The sequence below is a fragment of the Phaenicophaeus curvirostris genome, chromosome 2 (assembly GCF_032191515.1).
Source record: "Phaenicophaeus curvirostris isolate KB17595 chromosome 2, BPBGC_Pcur_1.0, whole genome shotgun sequence".
NCBI lineage: Eukaryota > Metazoa > Chordata > Aves > Cuculiformes > Cuculidae > Phaenicophaeus > Phaenicophaeus curvirostris.
Genome location: NC_091393.1, coordinates 111211044 through 111229925, shown reverse-complemented (window position 1 = coordinate 111229925; position 18882 = coordinate 111211044).

Below are 18882 nucleotides of genomic sequence, written 5' to 3'. Positions count from 1 at the left end.
AACCACGAGGACAACTGCACCTGCTTCCTCTCAGCCAACAGGGCAGCTGAGCATCCAGATGTTTGTAGCTGTGGTTGAGTTTAGATATTTTCCATCTACTTCTCACAGGAACTAACAGTATTACATTCCAGTGACCGTACAGTCCTGGCTTCCTGTCTTACAGGACTAGAGTATCCTTTTCACCTTTTTTGTCACTGTCAAAGATCTTCTCATTATATTTCTTTTTTTCTTTTTTTCTGCAGCAAAGGTCTAGTGTGGTTTGGGTTTTTGTGGTTTTTTTTTTTGTGCATAAAAACTGAATCTGTACTTCTTCGTTCATACCTGTGTTCTTTAGACTTTTAAAACCAGTGTTTAAGTCAACTATTGGTGGACTATATTGCTAAATACAGAGGAGGTCCTGGTGAATAACAGACTGAGTTTAGCTTTTCAGATCAGATGAACCCCTTATATGTCAAACTCATGACATTTTACTTATGGATTGTGAATTGAAGCTCTTCCTAATCTGGCCATGGATTGCTTGCCAGCTGTTAGCAATGGAGTCTGCTTTGTATTTTCACACATTCATTAACTTTCTGATCATATTTTATTGTTCTATTTAGATTCAATGTATTGCATTAGGTCTCTCAGTGTAGACATGTAAACTAGACATTTCGCAGCATCCCTACATTCCCAGATTTCCATGAAAAGAGAATTTCACTCTCCAAAATATTCTTACAGAATAATACAGTGAAAAATGAGTAAGAATTGTTAACTAAACCTTCCTTCTCAGTTATTACTTTTGTATCATTTGCACAGCATGATTATGGCTGTCAGGCCAAAGGTTCACCTCAAAGCAATCTTCTGCAGTAGAGTTTTCCTTCAGTCTCTATGCCATTGTAAGGGTAGTCATCATTGGATTGCGGTGGATTTAAAGTCCATGTGCAATGCACTCTGCAGATACACAGTGAGCTTTTCCACTCTGATATATACACTGGATTTAGTATGGTAAAAAAAAAACATCTGATCAGATGATACATAGAAATTAGCAAAAAAAATTTTTTTTAAAAGTCCATGTTTTGTATGTTTTGTTTTGTTTTTCAACTCGAGTTACAGAGAGAGTGGTTACTAGTAATCACTAGTGATTATAACTGAAATAATTCTATCTTCTGATGAAGAACTGCAAATAAAACCAAACCCAAACCAACAGGGAAGAGCACTATCTTCTTCAGTTTTAGAAACCTGAAGTGTAGAATTTCTCCTCTGGCATAGGCTGCCTTGGAATCAGTGGGAAGAAGCAGGCAATTCCGAAGTGCAATTCATCTGATCTATTTTAGACCTTGTTCCTTTAGCATGTGCTGCACACAAATACTCTCCTGCTATATTTGTCACAGAATCACTTTCTCAGATTGCTTGTGGCCTTCAGGTCTTTGGAATACAAGGAAGTAAAGAAGACCTATCCTTGCTTATGGTTTCTCTGTTGATGCTTCCAGGAAGCCTTGCCAAGTAGAACCAGTGGGTAGGGTGCAACCTTTGCAATGCACAATCGTATCTGGTTAGACTTGGCCTGAACCCATCAAATCTGTTGATTTCGTATTTAATTAAGTGAAAATGATATTACAGCTCTACGTTACAACTCAATGAACCATATTTTTCAAAATAATACATGAACATGCTTGGGTCCTTTAAGTTTTGTTAAAGATTAACAACTTGGAACGGTTTTCTTTTTTGGCAATGATCACAGCCACCATTCATTCATCATGAAAACAGGACTATTTGGTATAAGGGCAGAACGTATAGAATCAATTGTGCAAGTGCTATGTGTTGAGGATGGTAGGAAAAATGGCTTTGGCTAACCTTCTCTTTACCAGTTCTCATAGCCAAGAAGAAAAGATGTCCAAGTCTCCTTTCCCTCCTGTACTGTCTATTATACTGTTGCCTTTTCAGCAGGTACTTTTCTTGGAGGGATGGAGTTAAAGGCTTTCTTGGTATGAGATGTTAATCTGTCTCTTATTCTGTGCTGTAGGATTGGGTGCTTCTCACATTACCAAACAGTGTGAATATGAGTTTTGCCACCACCACGTCACAGGAGAGGAAATAAGGTGTCAGAAGGAGGAAGAATCACTTGCTGTGTTCATGGCAGGTGGAAGCAGACTGAATGGATAGACTGGTTGTAGCTGTGGTTGAGGTTTGGAACTGAGCCTTGGGCTATGCTGCTTTCACTAGCTCTGCATTGAGTGCACATTTCTCCCAGCATATGAATCACCATCCTGGTACCATGCCATTCACTTAGGGGCTGTTTTTAATCCCGTTTAAGGTCAAAGGATAACATTTCTTACAAGTGTTAGAAAAAAGGACAAAAAGGAGGCATTTTCACAGTTCTCAGGGAATGATCCTAATACGCGGTTTTATGATCATGCACCATATCTAGATGCAAAGAGATAAACTTAGGTGTTTGCATTTGTGCATGTGTGTGTGTGTGCATGCACAAAATAACACACGTTAGCTTATTTTGTTGGCAGTCTAATACTTTGGGTGCTTTCACATAGGATGGGAGGAGAAAGTTCACCCTTCTTCAGGCTAGAGTGAGTCTGAATCCGTGTCCCGGCTATAAGCAATATAGTAAAAGATGTTTACTGGTTCTCTCTAGGAAAGTGGCTGTGTATTGAGCACAAGTATTCTCAGATTATCTCTCCTTTCAAGTTCTAGACTTTATAAGTCAACAGTGTTTACGCTTTACTCAATATTCATTTGTTTGATTTAGAATACTGTGTATGTCTACAGAAGCACTACAAAGTCAAAACACTGATCTCACATGCTTTTAGGAAATAGAGCTGAACTATCTTTGGCAAAGGGCTCCTGCTAAGGTAATGAAGAAACTGTGGATGTGTTGAGACAATGATTTGTGATGGGAGCAGAGTCAAAAGCAATTAAACGGGGAGTTTGTGGAGTGATTCCATAGCCAGGTTTTGCCAGTAAAATTGTTTACAAGATGAATCCTCTCCATCAGGCAGGAGAGTATCTTCCCACATAACTGTGCTTGTGCTAGAGAGAAAGGGGGGTTTGTGTGTGTATTTTAGGCTGTTTGGACAGAAATTAGCACACCACCAGGGCTGAGGAGCTTGGGGACAAATTGTGATCCTTTTTTCTTGCAGCCTGGTTGGACAGGACTTGGAACAGAGGGTGGCCCATACACATTTGTTTTATCATGACTGAGGAGCATATAAACACAGCGAAATCTGTGATCTAAGAAGACAAGTTCGGTGAAAAGCTCTTCACCCGCCAGCACTAAAGTTTATAGGTTTCTTTTCCTTGGGTCAGTGGCTTTATTAAGACCTGAAATACTTCAGGGTGTGTATTCTTTAACATACTGCCAGCTGCTGGGCATGCACTTCTTTGTAATACACAGATTTTCCAGTAAAAGGGGAAAATCAAAGAGAAACTAGGAGGGGAAAAAAGTGCTGAATAACCCAGGAATATAGTCAGATGTGTAACTACCCCTTTGACTCTTGAATCCAGCTGTGCCTCGAAGGTGCCTGCTTGGGTGAGTTCGGTAGATGTTCAGGTTTTTGTCAGTATAATGTGTCCATGTTTGCATACATACAATGACAGTAAAGTGTGTCTTCTGCACAAATACACATCTCTTAGCCATTCTTTAATAAATATATTTTTTGTGGTTTGGAGCCCAGGTTTTTCAGCTTAATATACAGGATACAAACCAGTACTTTTTATCAAGCAAGCTAGAGGGAGAGCCTCATCCCACATTCACCTACTGAGCAAAGCTGCCTACTCCCTGGAGTGAAATATTTTGATTCAGAATCCCATTATAAATCAGGAAGAGGAGGATATATTGGGCTCTTATGCACCAAATGACTGGCCTAATCTCTGCCCTGCTGGTCATAACACAGTTGGGTCCTCACTTTCCTTGTGACAGTGGCACAATCTAGGCCACATATATAATTTCTGGTGAATATTCACTCATGAAGCCAGAGGTTGAGTTAAATTGTAGATGGAGTGGGGCAGCAGCCAAAGGTTGGAAATTGATGAAAATTTAGTGGTTACTCTACCTACTTTTCCTATGGCAAAGCCCAGACATCAGGTAGTTTCTTTTCCCTCTGTTTTGTGTCCAGTTCCCTTTATCAGAACAGCAGCTTTGTCTTTGAAATGACACCTCTCATTTGGAGCAAGCTTCTGAGAAGTCTCAGTTTGGTGCTGCAGGAGGGAGGGAGTCTATAACTCCCTGATAGGATGGAAGAAGCCAACTTCTTCTTTTTTTTTTTTAATTTTCTTTTATTATTTTTTTTTTCAGTAGTCCAGGCAGTGTTTTCTTAGTAATTTCTTATGTATAGGGTCACTGAGCATTTTTTTTTTTTTGTGGCTAAAGTTTCCACAGAAAGGCAAATTGCTTATGGTTAAGTTTGTACATTGCTTGATATCCAACATTAAGTAGAAGAAATACTGCTTAAGAAACATAAAAAACTAAGTCATAACAAAATCTGTGAGCATCTGAAACCTAGGACCCATGAAGTATCAATGCATTTGCTTTAATGATATGTCCTTTATTATCTTATCTCAGCAGCTGAGGAAAACTCTTGAAAACTATAAAGCGTGAGGAATATAAAACACTGAACTTCAATGTGCAATGTACTAAATAAATTGTAAATGCATACATGAATTGTACATGAACTTGGGACTGAAGGAAGTGGAGATCACATTCAGGTTCCTTTAAAAGCCAGACTGTGATATTTGAGAAGTTTATTCCAGATATCTATCTTCTCAGTTGTTCACTAGCCATATTTTATATTGTTTTTTTGAAGGACCTGTCCCATATAGTAATTCTTCTCTGGATAAAATCAAGTTGAATTAAAATTCTGTGACAGGATGCAAAAATTGGGTGAAAGCTTGACTAAACACTTTCTATACAAACAGCATCATTCGTGCTGGACTATAGCACTGGTGTTTGCTGTTTATTCCATCTTACTTCTCCAGAGACTTAGATTTCCCTGGTACTATCTCCTCTTCTGCTGGCACAAATGAGGTTTCCTACCTTCATTTGCTGAAAGAATTCTTTCTTGGCCTTGAGGCTTTGCCCATTTAGAAAATGTCTTTGTTAAGGAGGAAGCCAGTTATGACTAAATTCACTAGATGAAAGCATATATGTATATATATATACACGCACACACGAGCATATCTAAAGCTTTTTCTTCTTTCTCTCTCTGCAGGCTCCTCAGCCTCTTTGAAATGGAAGCTGCTCTCAAAATGCTCACAGAAGAAGCTACATTCGCTGTTGACTCTTTCTGTGACATTTTTTGGCTTTAACCTTTCTGTCCCTAAGCTTCCTCTGCAGTAAAACAAAGGTAATGAAGTTTAGGTTTTCTTCTCTGTAAGATTATTTTGAGATCTATAGTAATTTGCAGAACAATTCTAGTTTGCCTGAGCTAAAAATATTTTGGCTGAAAAGGATGTGTGATTTTCAGAGGTGTTTGCTCAACAGTTTCTGTATCTTGGACTTGTGTGAGAAATGTCATGTTAAGCATCACAACATGGACACACGTTGACAAGAAAAACTTGTAAAAATAGCCGCTTTTTCCACTCTTGCTGGGTATTTGAGAAGAAGATATATCCAAATCAGTAAAAAGTAGCAATCTTCTCCTGTAAAACAGTGAATGAATTCCTGTAATAATGGAAATATTCCATTCTCCTGATATGGAAGACTAGTTTTTTAAGCGACAAATACGCTGAAATAAAAAAAATCCTTACATACATTAAGCATTACACCCTTCCTTCTTAACACATAAATTATATGTGCTGCCAGCAATGCTCCAGCAAAGCTGTCATCGGTAAGATATAATTTTAACAATATATGCCCTGTGAGGGAGAAACCTCCATTAATAAGCAATAAGTAAGAATCACCCATAGAGGAAATGGTTAAAAGAGGCAGAAGTGCTGTAAGACAGAATCAGAGAACACACATAATACCAGCTTGATGCAATTACTCTAACATGAATTTAAAATAAAATTAAAGTTAACAGTTTAAACTGATGTTTGAGGAGTTTTAAAAAGATTTAGTTTCCCTTGGAACCACTATGTTATTTGAGCCACTGTAATCTCAGAGCGCAGTGCTCATAACTTCTCTCAAGCACTGTTACTACTAGATTATGCCCACAGGTTAAGTTACAAATGTCTAAAAACCTTAAAATTATTAAACCTAGATTAGAGTGTTCAGAGAATATGGTGTTATTTTAGTCTCCTGCCATATCCTACATTTACTATAAAACTGTTATATTGGCATTCTAATAAAATGTCATAAAGCAAGTATGTAAGGAGGTGTTTTGGGTTTGTTGCAGTCTGATGGAAGCCAAGTTAACATGGCAACCAAAATGTGTAACAGAAACACTTAAATGTTTTTCATAAACTGCAAACCTTGTAAGAGCCTAAGAGCACATTGACTACTGGGCAGCACATTGCTGAAGATTACTGCCATAAATTCATGATGCTTCACCTTAGATCATTTTTACACAACTCAGAACATAATTATCTGAAGAGAATAACCTGCTATCTTACAGTCACACTATTTACCACTAGAACCTACAGGTGTCCCTTTGTCTCCAGAGGCCACATTTAAAGAGGAAAGAACAATTTGTTCCTTGAATCTTGGGAGCAAAGTTATTATGCTCTGACTGATATTTAGAAATTTTAGAGCCAGAATGGACTGACAAGACTCTCTGGGCTGTCTTGTTTCACTTAAGATTCCCCACACCTCAGAGAACACCTTATCTTGATATCTCCATAAGAGATACACAACATTAACAGAATACATAATGTCTGTTATGTCTCATCTGCTCAATATGCTCTCATTGTTTTTCCTGTCTGTAACGCACTTGTTCTTCGTTCTGGTACACAAATGTTTCAAAGTTCTTTGTTTAACTCAACCAAAAAAAAAAAACCAACAAGAGTCTCATTATTAGACCTCACTAGTTGTTCACAAAAATAGAAGGGTTCACTGATGTTTGGATTGTAGTTTAAAATTTTACCTCCTGGCATGTTCACTGGAAGGATAGAGACAGTCTACCTTGACTAGAAGCTCATCTCAATATTCCCATTTGAGATAACCAAATCAACACTTTATATTCGTGCTGTCAAAGAATAAACAAGTTTACTCAGGTTCGGTTCTGAGAAAAAGAAGATTACTCGATAAAGTTCTTTTAACCTAGTGAACTCCAGATGAATCTCTAACAACATTTAGTGGAGTTACCTGCAATAAAGCTGTTTTGTTTTCTCGGTAACAAAAACTCCACTGATAATGTGGGTAGCTAAGTGAGTGTACTCACATACTGTACAGCAATATAGAGTAGGAAACTGGACAGAGGTTTGAAGGAAGAGCAGGGGAGGAAGAGAGAGATCTGTGAAAGAGAAATGCTAACACTGCCTGAGGAGGTGTCTTACATTTATTTATCTCAGCTGACTGAGAGAAATATGTAAGAAGTCACTCTGCCTCAAAAGTTATTTACAGAACTATCAAAACAATGCATAATAATTAAAAAAAGAATATAAGTCTGACCAGAGAGTCGGACAATACGCTTTGCATTGGCCAGTAAGGTTTGGGCGTTCTAGAGGAAAATGTGCTAACAACATTGCATGAAGGCAGATACTTCAGTGATCCATAGCAGAAAATCTTATGTAGAAAGTGGCCTAGTATGTCCAAATAATGACAATACTATTAATAATTAAAGAGAATAGTTAATTAAAATAATTGAAAAATGAAGCTCAGAACTGACAACAATTTTCACTGAAGCCAATGCGAATTTAATAAAGCATTTTCTGCTGGAAAATCATTTAGCAAAACAAAAAAATATTTTAAACCTTTTCATAGTGCATTTTTCACCTCTCCAAAACCCCCTCACAACCTACCAAACATTTCATTTTAGAATCACAGGATTATAGAAATTGAGACAACATTTAGAATTTTACAAACTTTGATTTTGATTCAGGGTACAGATCTTTCAAAGATTAAAAAAAAGGCATCTTTGATTCAAATAAGATGATGAATAAACAGCTATCTGCTGTGGCTTGATGGCTTTAATTTTCGACTGGATGAAAAATCAAAACTTTTAAACCAAAACACCTGAAAAGAAATTGTTGGCACAATCTCAGCAGCACAGATGAAACTGAGGGGGTGAATATAGGCAACTGACTTTAAACTGCCCTTTAATTGCTATCTAATTTGGGCAGACTTGTCACTACGAGTGTATCACTCCTGCTGCCTCACTGCCTACCTGTCCAATGGTAGCTGAGCTTCCCCTGTACTCAGAAACCCTAAGTGACACACAGCGGGAACGGTGCAGTTGTTGTGTAAACGCAAAGACAAGACTGAAGGCAAGTACCATGCTTTGTTCAGAGCTTCAAAAATCTGAATGAATTAAATTTAAATCATTTGCATCAAGTAGAAAAAAAAGTATTAAGTAAGCATCTGCAAGCCAATCACATCATCAAAACAGAAGGAACCATAACAATACTGCTAGAGGAAACATGTTATAAAGGCAAGGGAGTCTTCCTCCTGTTAAACCTACTGTAGTTGTTTCTGATCAAGCAGTGGTGAGGATCATTCAGGGTCCCACCTGTGTCTCACATAGTCTCATGGTAATGGAATGTGAAGTGTGCCATTAAAGCTTGTAAATCTTTAACAGAGAACTCAAGCTTTTTAGCACCAATGGTTCTGGTACACCCTTTGGATCATTAACAGCTAAAATGCATTGCATTTGATTGTCCTGTTTGGCTAGTTAGGAGATATCATTGTTTCTGGCAGAACTTTTAAGTTTTCTTATTGTCAAGATATCTCCACTTCACGAACCATGAACCTTTCTGATTCAACTGGTAGAACTCACCATGAGATAAGCGATGATGCTTGAATGTTCTTTCAGCACAAGACCTCATAATTCCAAGAGGGAAACCATTATGGGTCAAAGTAATTCCAATATTTTCGTAGTTCGAATGATAGATAGCATAAGTACTGTCGTGCGGAGCAGCAATGGTTCTTGACACACTGATCATCACAGTCATCAGCACTTAGAAAGTTTGGTAGTATGGACAGTGGAAGCAGGTGAGGAAAGATTCTTGAATGATTCAAACGAAAGTGTTCCTGTCAGAGTTTGCAATCTTTGTTTTATTTTAAAATGTGATTAGAAGTTGATTAAAAGGAAAACAGTTGCTGAATTTTCTATAAACCTCACAAAAAATATTGATCAACTTGGCACAGAACAGGATAAGAAATTATTCTGTCAAACAGGACAAATTTTAATATACCAGAAGTTTTGCTGCTTGCTCCAGGATGAACTCAATCTCTTCAATGTTTACATAATAAAATCCTTTTCCCCCAGTTCCTAGTAGACTAAAATTTCCTATGCAGGTGGACCTAGGTTTTGCCATACCTCTCAGGGTCCCCATGAGAGAGTTAAAGACAAGAAATTCCATAACATGAATAAAGTTCCAAAGAAATTTTCTTGAAAATGGCTATGTTTATGGACATTATTTTTCATTTTGATAAATCCGCGATTTCCAGTAGAACAAAATCAGCAAGGTGGAAAATTCTCTGTCTGCTCTTACAGGATGGTTTTGATGTTTGACATTAATAAAATTAAGAGATGTTGTCATGAAGGTGGAGTCTTGAAATCAAACTGTAGGAGATTTCAGAAATATGTAATGAGGTTTCTTTGTGAAACACACTGTTAGTATCTATTATTCTTAATGAGGTATTGTCTTTAGAAAAGTTTAACTGGATCAAAAAGTTCTGATAAAGGTCATTAATTCCTCAGTCTAGTTCATTTTCCCAGAAAACTCAGTATTCTCCCTAGAATAACTCTGCTGTTCTTGGATCAGAAGACTGAGACTATGTACCAGCCTTCAACCCAGTGCAAACAATTTTTTGATGCAATGTCTTCAGTCATATTTTGAAGTAGTAGAAATGTGCTTCTGCAAAATGTCATTAAAGAATCATAAGGTTCAAAGACACCTCAGGTAGCCAATACATACCTCTGCCCAAAGCAGAGTAATCTAAATTTATGGTACACTCTAAGATCTTCAGTAATGGAAACCTCACAACCGTCTCCGACTAAGAAACACCAAGACAGTTCATTTTTTGCTTGCACTGACACAAGATTGTAAACGTTGTCATGTTTGTTGTTTAATGTGTGAAAATACAGATCGGTTCCATTCTTTTGTGACCTTTATTTTATTGGAAGGAACAATTATAGATCATGTTCCATGCCTGGAACTTCAGAGGCAAGATTTTATTTGCTGGCTCAGCACCCCCTTTTCAATATGACTTTAGGTAACTCTACCTCTGTAGTGTTTTGTTTCCTCAGAAATACAACCAAAGTAGTATCTCCCCGTTCCACCAGGAAAAGTGAGGAGGAGAAACATTTTCAAGGACATTGACCTTTTTTTGACACATTTCCAGTAAAGTTCAAAGACCTCTCCTGTAAACTAAATCTTCCTCTTGCTCATCAGGCCTGGACAGTGTCAGGAACATTAACCTTTGTGTTATATGGTAACCTGGTTCTTTGGTCACACAGGAGGCTGTCTTAGGCCAACGGCTTCAAGATTGCCAGGCTACTTCCACAGAATAAAACTAAACTTATGAGGGCCTGAATACCAGCATTTTCCCGTGACCATCCATATAACTTGACTGCTAGCATGATCCCTGACCTGGTTCTGGCCCACACTCATGAGCACTCTGTCACACAGTGCCCAGGCACATTGTGAGGGATTTGATCAGCCAGAAGGTGCTCTTAACAGCATGTGTGAGATCAGTTGGTTTTGGGAATTAGGACTTACAGATGTGAATTTTAACAGGACACTTAAATGCTGGAAAATGGGCACTGTGCCATTTTATTTACAAGTAGAGATGTAGTAACAGGTCTGAAGGCCAGGAATAATCCTTGACTCAGGAACACCGACAAATTAAGCAAGAAATATGTCTGGGCTTTTGTAGCATGTTAGCCTCTTCTGGCAGTTCTTTAGGTTCTGCACTATCCTGTGTAGCCAGTCAGGAGAAGTGGGTGCCTCAGAAAGGGATGCTGAACATATAATGTGTTAACAAGTTTAACTTAGATTACCAAATCACATTCCTAAGGTTAAGCAATGTAAATAGCAACTGTAGTTGGATGAGGGGAAAATCAGAGCATAGCAATAAGCTTCAGCATGAATATTTCTATCTTTGGTTCAGACACAGACTGGCGTGTTAGTTTTGAATTCTTCAATGAACAAAGACATTTCACAATAGATAAACCTATTACAATAAGGACATACTGCAGAGGGTCCTCCACACAGAAGTCCTGCCAGCACCTGAGAGTTACCAACTCAGATTCCTCCCCCCATATCAAGTTTTCAAGCACTGCTTCATGGGGAACGAAAGTCAGTCTCTCAGGTAACCAACTCCCAAACCACTTAGGTCTTTATAGGTTAAAACCAACACCTTGAACTCAGCCCAGAAATTTATTGGCAGCCATTGCCGGTTTTGGAGACGGCTTCTTTTTTTTTTTTATGTCCTCTCTGCATGATGCTCCACTTAATAAACAGGTGGTTGAATTGTGCACGCTGGCTTCAGTTGCCAAATGGCCTCAAGATGCAGCCTCACACGGAGTGCATTGAAGTAATCTAACCTTGTGGTAAGAAAAGTATGGATAGTTTGAGCAGGGACCACATGTGACAGGAAAGGTTGTGCTCTTCTTGCCAAACACAGCAGAAGTAAAAAAAAAACACTCTTGGCTGGCTGTGTCTGCTACCACAGCATCGACAAGCTGCCCAATATCTTCTGTGAGCTCCAGGACCTGAACTGTCAATGACAAGCTGGACCTAAGTTCTGAAAAAAAGGCACTTGGATTCTCCAGTGTTCTGGAGCTGGAGGCTGGAAATTATGTGACAGATTCACTTAAATTGAATAATGGAAGTTTTCATGACTAAATGTAAAATGAACAATGTAGCCTGTAATATAGACCTTGTGTTATTTATTCTGATACTAAATGTAATTTTATGCTATTCCTACAATTTCCATGTGGAATGTGCTTACTATTTTGAATTCATAAGAGCACAAGTTCATCACTGAAATGGGAACATGAGGTTTGGGAGTCTGTGTGTGGTCTGTTGGGGATCAGGAGAATGTGGTGTGAAGTGTGGCATTACAGCACTATCGGGCTATTCCTTCTAAACCAGTCAGCAATGAAATAGTTAAAAATGTAGACAGCTTAATTGTCACTTGTATTCTCCAGAAAAGTCCAAGTGAAGGGATTATGTTGGAAATCAACTTTGCATCGGTACATTTGTTCAGCATATTCTCCACTGTCTGAAAGATGAAACCAACACCTTAACAAAGAAAAGAGATTAAAATTCCCCAGAAAAAAAATTTAGCTAAAGAATCAGGAGATATCTAAACCTTCTGGATATGTTGATTGGCAACAGTGAAGAAGGGTAAAAACCTGAGATCAATGGAATAATCACTTTACCTTGTCCAACTCCTTGTCAGCATTGCATATTCTACTTCATCTCATGCATGTCAGCTTCTAAGAGAAGCTTCCACTGGACCCTGGTCATCTTAATTATATAGTATTTCTATCAAGCACAAATTTTAACTGTCTTAAACACTGTATTATTGTTGCAATTATTTTTGTTTGAGTCAATTTTTCCCCATTGTATCAGGTTTTATTTTTTTCAGAGATACAAGCAGTTACTTAAAACCTCACTAAAAAATAGAGCTTCCTGACTCCCAAATCAGAGAGAATATTTGCTGTAGTATGTAGCAATATATATTTTGTTTGCCCATGTGGTGTAAGTACACTGATGTCTATACCCTCTTGTCTTTACTGCTAAATAGTGTATGCTCTAGAAGATACACACGCAGAATACAGCCTCTACTCCATTTTAAGCAAAATAAACTGAAAAGGAAAGCTATTGTAAAAATAAAACCATAAAAGTCCTAATATGTTACCAATAATATCAATTAACTGGTTTTAGCCACGAGGACAATAAAGAGTGGATGACACAGAGGTCTCTGCCCAAGAAGTGGCTTCTCCAAGGAACTTGTATAGATGCTACTGCTGCATTTCCTCTACTCCTCTCAAGAAAGCTCCTCCTTTGAAAGAAAGATATTTTTGAACTGCTGAAGGACTGTTCAACTTCTGTACCCAATCTTGGTGTGGATGGGGGCTGACATTACCATCAAGAGGGCTAACTGCAGGGTGCTTTGATAAACTCAGTTTATTCTTTTATTGCTTTAAGCATTGTAGTGCAAACAGGATTTGCATGTCATTTTTATTATAATTTGGTTTCCTGTTGAGGCTAAAATAGCTTTTGAAACTGCAGTTTATCCACTCGTGAACTAGAACAACGTCTTGTAAAACTGTGCTGGGTTTACGCTAGTTTCCTTTATTTGAAACATATGCAGCAGCTTATGGTTGTGATCTAGGATTAATACCATTATTGGCTGGGTTAACTCTAGTTGGAAGTGCTGGGTGTGACCGTCACTCTTCATTTAAGATAGTAGAAACAGACTCGTTTATGATGTGATAGCAGGACTCAAACTGAAACAAAGGCACACCCAAAGCCACTAAGGAATACGAACTATCTTGGAGGAAGGCTTTGCTGGATGTTTTTTCAGAAGCGTATGTGTGTACATGTATCTGTCTGTCAGAGAGAGAAAGAAACGATCGAAGTGCAGAGAAGCTCACATTATGAAGCTTTTCATGGCAAAGCTAGGGTGAAAGATTCCTTTCCACTTCTCTCCTGTCTGTTTGCTCCCTTTCATGCACCCCCACCACTCCTCTGGACTTGATTAGCCATCTATTTTTGCTATTGAAGCTATTTATGTGACTGTGTTCTCAGGCGTATCTCTATACTAGCTTATTTTAAATTTAAAAAAAGTGCTATTTTAACACCTCCTCATCCTCCCTATAAATTTCCCTGGTTGAGAACATTGCTACAGAAACTGTTGCACTGGCACAAAGGGAATGGAATTTGCACCATGGGCAGAGAGGGAGCAGAGGACTGGATGATCTCCCACGGACAGGAAGGGTTAGGTTGAAAATCTTAGCCTAAAGGAATCATTACTAAAATTGTAACTTTAGGGTAAAGTTGACCTTGATTTGAAAAGAGAAAGGAGCTACATTGGATGACTGCTGCCCTGGTAGTATCCAGAAGCATGCAGAAGAAGGTAGCCCTGCCATTGTCTATTCCTGGAGGCTGCTGAGTCTGGTTTGTTCACACCTTCTACCATATCCTGCTTCCAATGCATGTGCATTCCTTCTGCTTTCTCTCCCCACACTGGTGCCTTCCATACTTAACATGTCAGAAAGCCTTCCTTGCCTGCACCAGCTGGGAGCTAGAAACCTTCACCTTCCCTAAGAATCTGTACCTGTTGGGTCTCCCTATCTGGATGAGACGGTGTAGAAAGGTCCTAGAAACCCTGAGAGGGTTTTGAGGACAGACAGGTTTTGAGGACTGCCTACTGACTGCTCTCTGAAAACAGGATGTAGATGAGAGTTGGGACTCCTTCTCTTACTTCTCTTTGGTATTTAGAAAAGGTGGATTTCATAGAATCTTTATAAGAACTCAGAATTGCATAAAAAATACTGAACTGTCAAAGGTATGTAACTCTAACTAGTGGCTTTCCATTCAATAAACAAGGGGTAACATTTAAACCTCACAGGTAACCCAAACATCTGCTGTTGGTGAGTACGAGGAGGATCTATGGACTGTTCCCATTAAGGGCAAGAACTGTGTTGGTCACTCTGAATTCACTATTGGACTGCTCCCAAGAATTCTGTGTGCTCACTGGCAGGTTTATGCTGCAGAACAGCCTTGTTCCAGATCGTTGCCCATTTAAGCATTTATCACTCCGGGTTTGCATTGTATGCAAACACTGGAGCAAAAAAGCTGTCCCAAATAAGTATTCACAATTATAGCCAGCTTCAAAACTGGGAATTCATCCATACCATGGGACAAATGATTGGGAATATATCTCAGAAAAATAACGTTAATTGAGCAGAACTATTAGTTTTAGACATTACAGTGTGAGATGATATAGTACGATTAGCTACATTGATTTAACAAATATATAATAAATCTTCCTCAAATTATTTTTATTTCAACTAGAAAAGAACGCATTATCGAAATGTAATGCTTTCCAGGGACAGAGGAAATGCAAGCCAAACCTCATAAGTCATTTCAATGATCAATTAACTCACAAAAGACTAGAATTTCTACTTTGTTTCAGGCTGAATTTGATTCTATTTATTTTCACTCATCAGTTCTGATAAGTTAAAGGGCCCTGGCTGTTAAGTGTCTGTTCATCCACTCATGTCAAACCTTATTTTTGCCAAGTCTTGTTCATAGATATTGCAGGTACAGTGGCGTCCCCAAGTCTTAAGGTGTAAAATATATTTTACCATCCTATCTCATCCTGTTGATTCTATTATTCTATGAAAACCATTTCAGTTGTCTGCAGATGACTGCAGAATACAAATTATTCAATAGAACTGTTTCATTCTCTTTTTATTAGGCATTCTTTCCTATCTTGGTCATCTCTAAACATTATATAACAGTTATGCATTTTCCTCTAATAAATCAATAAAAACGTTAAGTAGCAGATGGTCATGAATTAAAGCTTAATTACAATTTCATAAAAAATCACAATTTCATATGGCTTCTTAAATAGTGTTTCATTTAATAGAGCAATACTCTGAATCTACAATTTAACATGTTTCTCAAAGTAGAAGAAAATGCCAAGTCAGATACCCCGCAGAAATCTACAATATCAACATTATTATCACCAAAATTCTTAATTTCATCAAAGATGTGAAAATACAGATGTGATGTGAAAAAAACCAGACAAAATCTGTTTTATTTAACTTTTCCTTCTGATATTCATCATGTGGTTCTTTAATTCTTTATTAAATAAATTTTGAATTACCTTTTATATTATTTTGCCAGAGACCAATGCCAAAGCTAGTAAGCCTTTCACAATGTTACCACAGTCATAGTCTTCTTTTACACCTCTATAATTTCAGTATTTGTGCTTTGTCTTTCCCCTTTTGCAGATGCAGAAATCCTCACCTATTGTTTTAACAGCCTCCTGCTTTGCTGTAGAACTGGAAATATTTTCACTGCTATCCTTTGATAAGAATGTTTCTTCCAGTTCTGTCCTGAATAAAAAGCAGAAATATCCATTGAACACTGCTTCCTTTGTGTCATTAGCAGCTGTTGGAATAATATTTCCAACTACGTAATGGCATGGACGCTCACAGGTTTTCTTTGGTGCTATTACACTTCTCTAGTTTGGCAAAGTGTTACTCCTTGCATACTTGGGCTTCTTTCATATTTTTTTGCCACAGCTCCTTGTCTAATACTATGATTTGCTGCTGGTTTTCACTCTGTTCTTCATCCTTCCAAATGATTTTTAATTTTCGGATTTGCCCCTTCTGGATTTTCCTCCCCTATTAGATTATTTTACTTTATCAAAATTAACTTCTTATAATTCTAGGGTTGTGAATCCAGGATAAGTGAGAGAAAAAATTTTAAATACTTCCTGATTATCTGTTCTTTTTTGATGTTTTTTTACTGTAGGTGACTTACATCCCTCATTATTGTCAGCTTTGTGAAATCAACTGTCCTAAAATACCAGTCTGTAATCATGTCCTAAAGGAAAGAAGTTATGAATATGTAATTCAAGTTAATTATTAGATTTCATCTCTAAAATGCCTTGCTTCATTTATGTTAGGATGAGAATTATGTAATTCCTTTTTGCTGGCTAAAATATCTTTTGAATTTTTACATATTGCTTTCAAAAATTGTTTTAAACAGATAGTATGAGGTTTCAATCAAAAGTATGAAAGTTTTCTGGGATAATACATCCTACTTTATTTTTCTGGCATGCAACGGATCATGAACAAACCAACTATTCAGTTTCCAAAGTGGATTGTGTACTATACACTGTGGTTTTCCTGTAAGGCCACGGATTTAGTAGCATGTAGGAGTTTATTCGTATGTGGCATAGAAACAGGTGAGTGGAGATCACCAACTCCTTTTTCCTCTTATTCACTAATCCATTTTACTACATTATTTGCATTTTAACTACCTTTAGGGCTCGCCTAAGGCTGGGCTTCCCAGTCATTTCTTCCTTCTGTCAGAAGTTCAGGCAGACTGGGTGGGGTGGTGGTGTAGTACATTTGTGGGGGGTTTTCCTATGGCTGGTAGCCCTAACTAGTTGTTTATCTCCAGCTCAGCTCCTATATATCTAGAAATACATGTGAGGCTGAGTGGTTGCTTGTGGCTTTTTTTTTTTTTTATATAGAAAACATTCAGTTTAACGTCTCCATAGTCATTCTACAACAGTACAGGAGGTCCAGCACTGCGAGGAGGTATCTGTCCTTCCCAAGCAGCCTGTGTGCTCATTACCCTGAAATATCAAAGTGGAAACATTAAAAAAGGCAATTTTTGATAGGACCAAAGTGGAAGTTGTGGCTGCCCCATCCCTGGAGGTGTTCAAGGCCAAGGTGGATGGGGCCTTGGGCAGCCTGATCTAGTGGGAGGTGTCCCTGCCCATAGCAGGGGGGTTGGAACTGGATGATCTTTAAGGTCCCTTCCAACCCAAACTATTCCATGATTTTGATTCTATGATTCTATCTTCAGCCCAGTAGCCTGCCTCTGACAGTAGAGGAAGTCCAGGGAAAAAAGAACGAACAGGGCAACACAAAGTTCTCTTTCCCTAGCAAGCCTCTTCTGGCTTCAGCTATTAGAGAATTAGGAACTTCCCAAATCAGAGGTAACAACTTTGTGTTTAATGGCCCCTTTAGTAATTCTCTTCAGTGGATGATCCTCACTGAATTTTGAACCCTGCTTGACTTCTGGAATGTCTAGCATCCTGTGGCATGTTTCACAGTTATGCTGTGAGCTGTATGAAAAATGATTCGTTATATTTGTCTTGAATCTCCCACCTGACTGTGCTGGTTTTGGCTGGGACAGATTTAATTTTATTCCTAGTAGCTAGTATGGGGCTATGTTTTGGATTTGTGCTGAAAACCGTGCTGATAATACAGGGATGTTCTACACACTTCTGAGCAGTAGTTGCACCCCATCAAGGCCTCCTCTGCTTCTCACTCCGACCCGTGAGTAGGCTGGGGGTGCACAATTAGTTGGGAGAGCTGGAGCAACTGACTCCAAATGATCAAAGAGATATTCAATACCTATGATATCATGCCCAGCATATAAAGGTGGGGGAAGAAGAAGGAGAGGAGTGACATTTGGAGTTATGGTACTTTGTCTTCCTAAGTAACTGTTAAAGGTGATGGAGCCCTACTTTCCTGGAGACGGCTTGCCACCAAGCTGTCAATAGGAAGCAGTGAATTAGTTCCTTGTTTTGCTTTGTTTGTGCATTCAGCTTTTGCTTTATTTGTGAAATGGCCTTTTTATCTCATCCCATGAGTTTTCTTACTTGTACATCTCCAATTCTCTATCCAATCCCACTGGGGAAATGTGAGCCAGCAGCTGTGTGAGGCTGGGGTTCAACAACGATATTAACCATTAACCATTAATCATTAACCATTAACTATTTCATAGTACCTCTATTTGCAAAATACAATTGAAAATAATTCCTCTTCTATAGCATGTATCATTTCAGGAACCTTAATTTCACATGGAACATGAATTTATGTCCCCTCTCAGCTAGTCTTTTCTAGGTTTGATTTTTCATCATATGGTTACTGCTTCATATCTCTGATCTCTTCTGTTGCTTTTCTTTGTATTTTCCTTAGTTCTCCTGTGGATTTTGGTGGATACAGGACCAGACCAAAATATAATTCAAGATGTGAATGCATTGTGCGTTTATTCAGTAACATACTAAAGAGTACTTTTTTATCT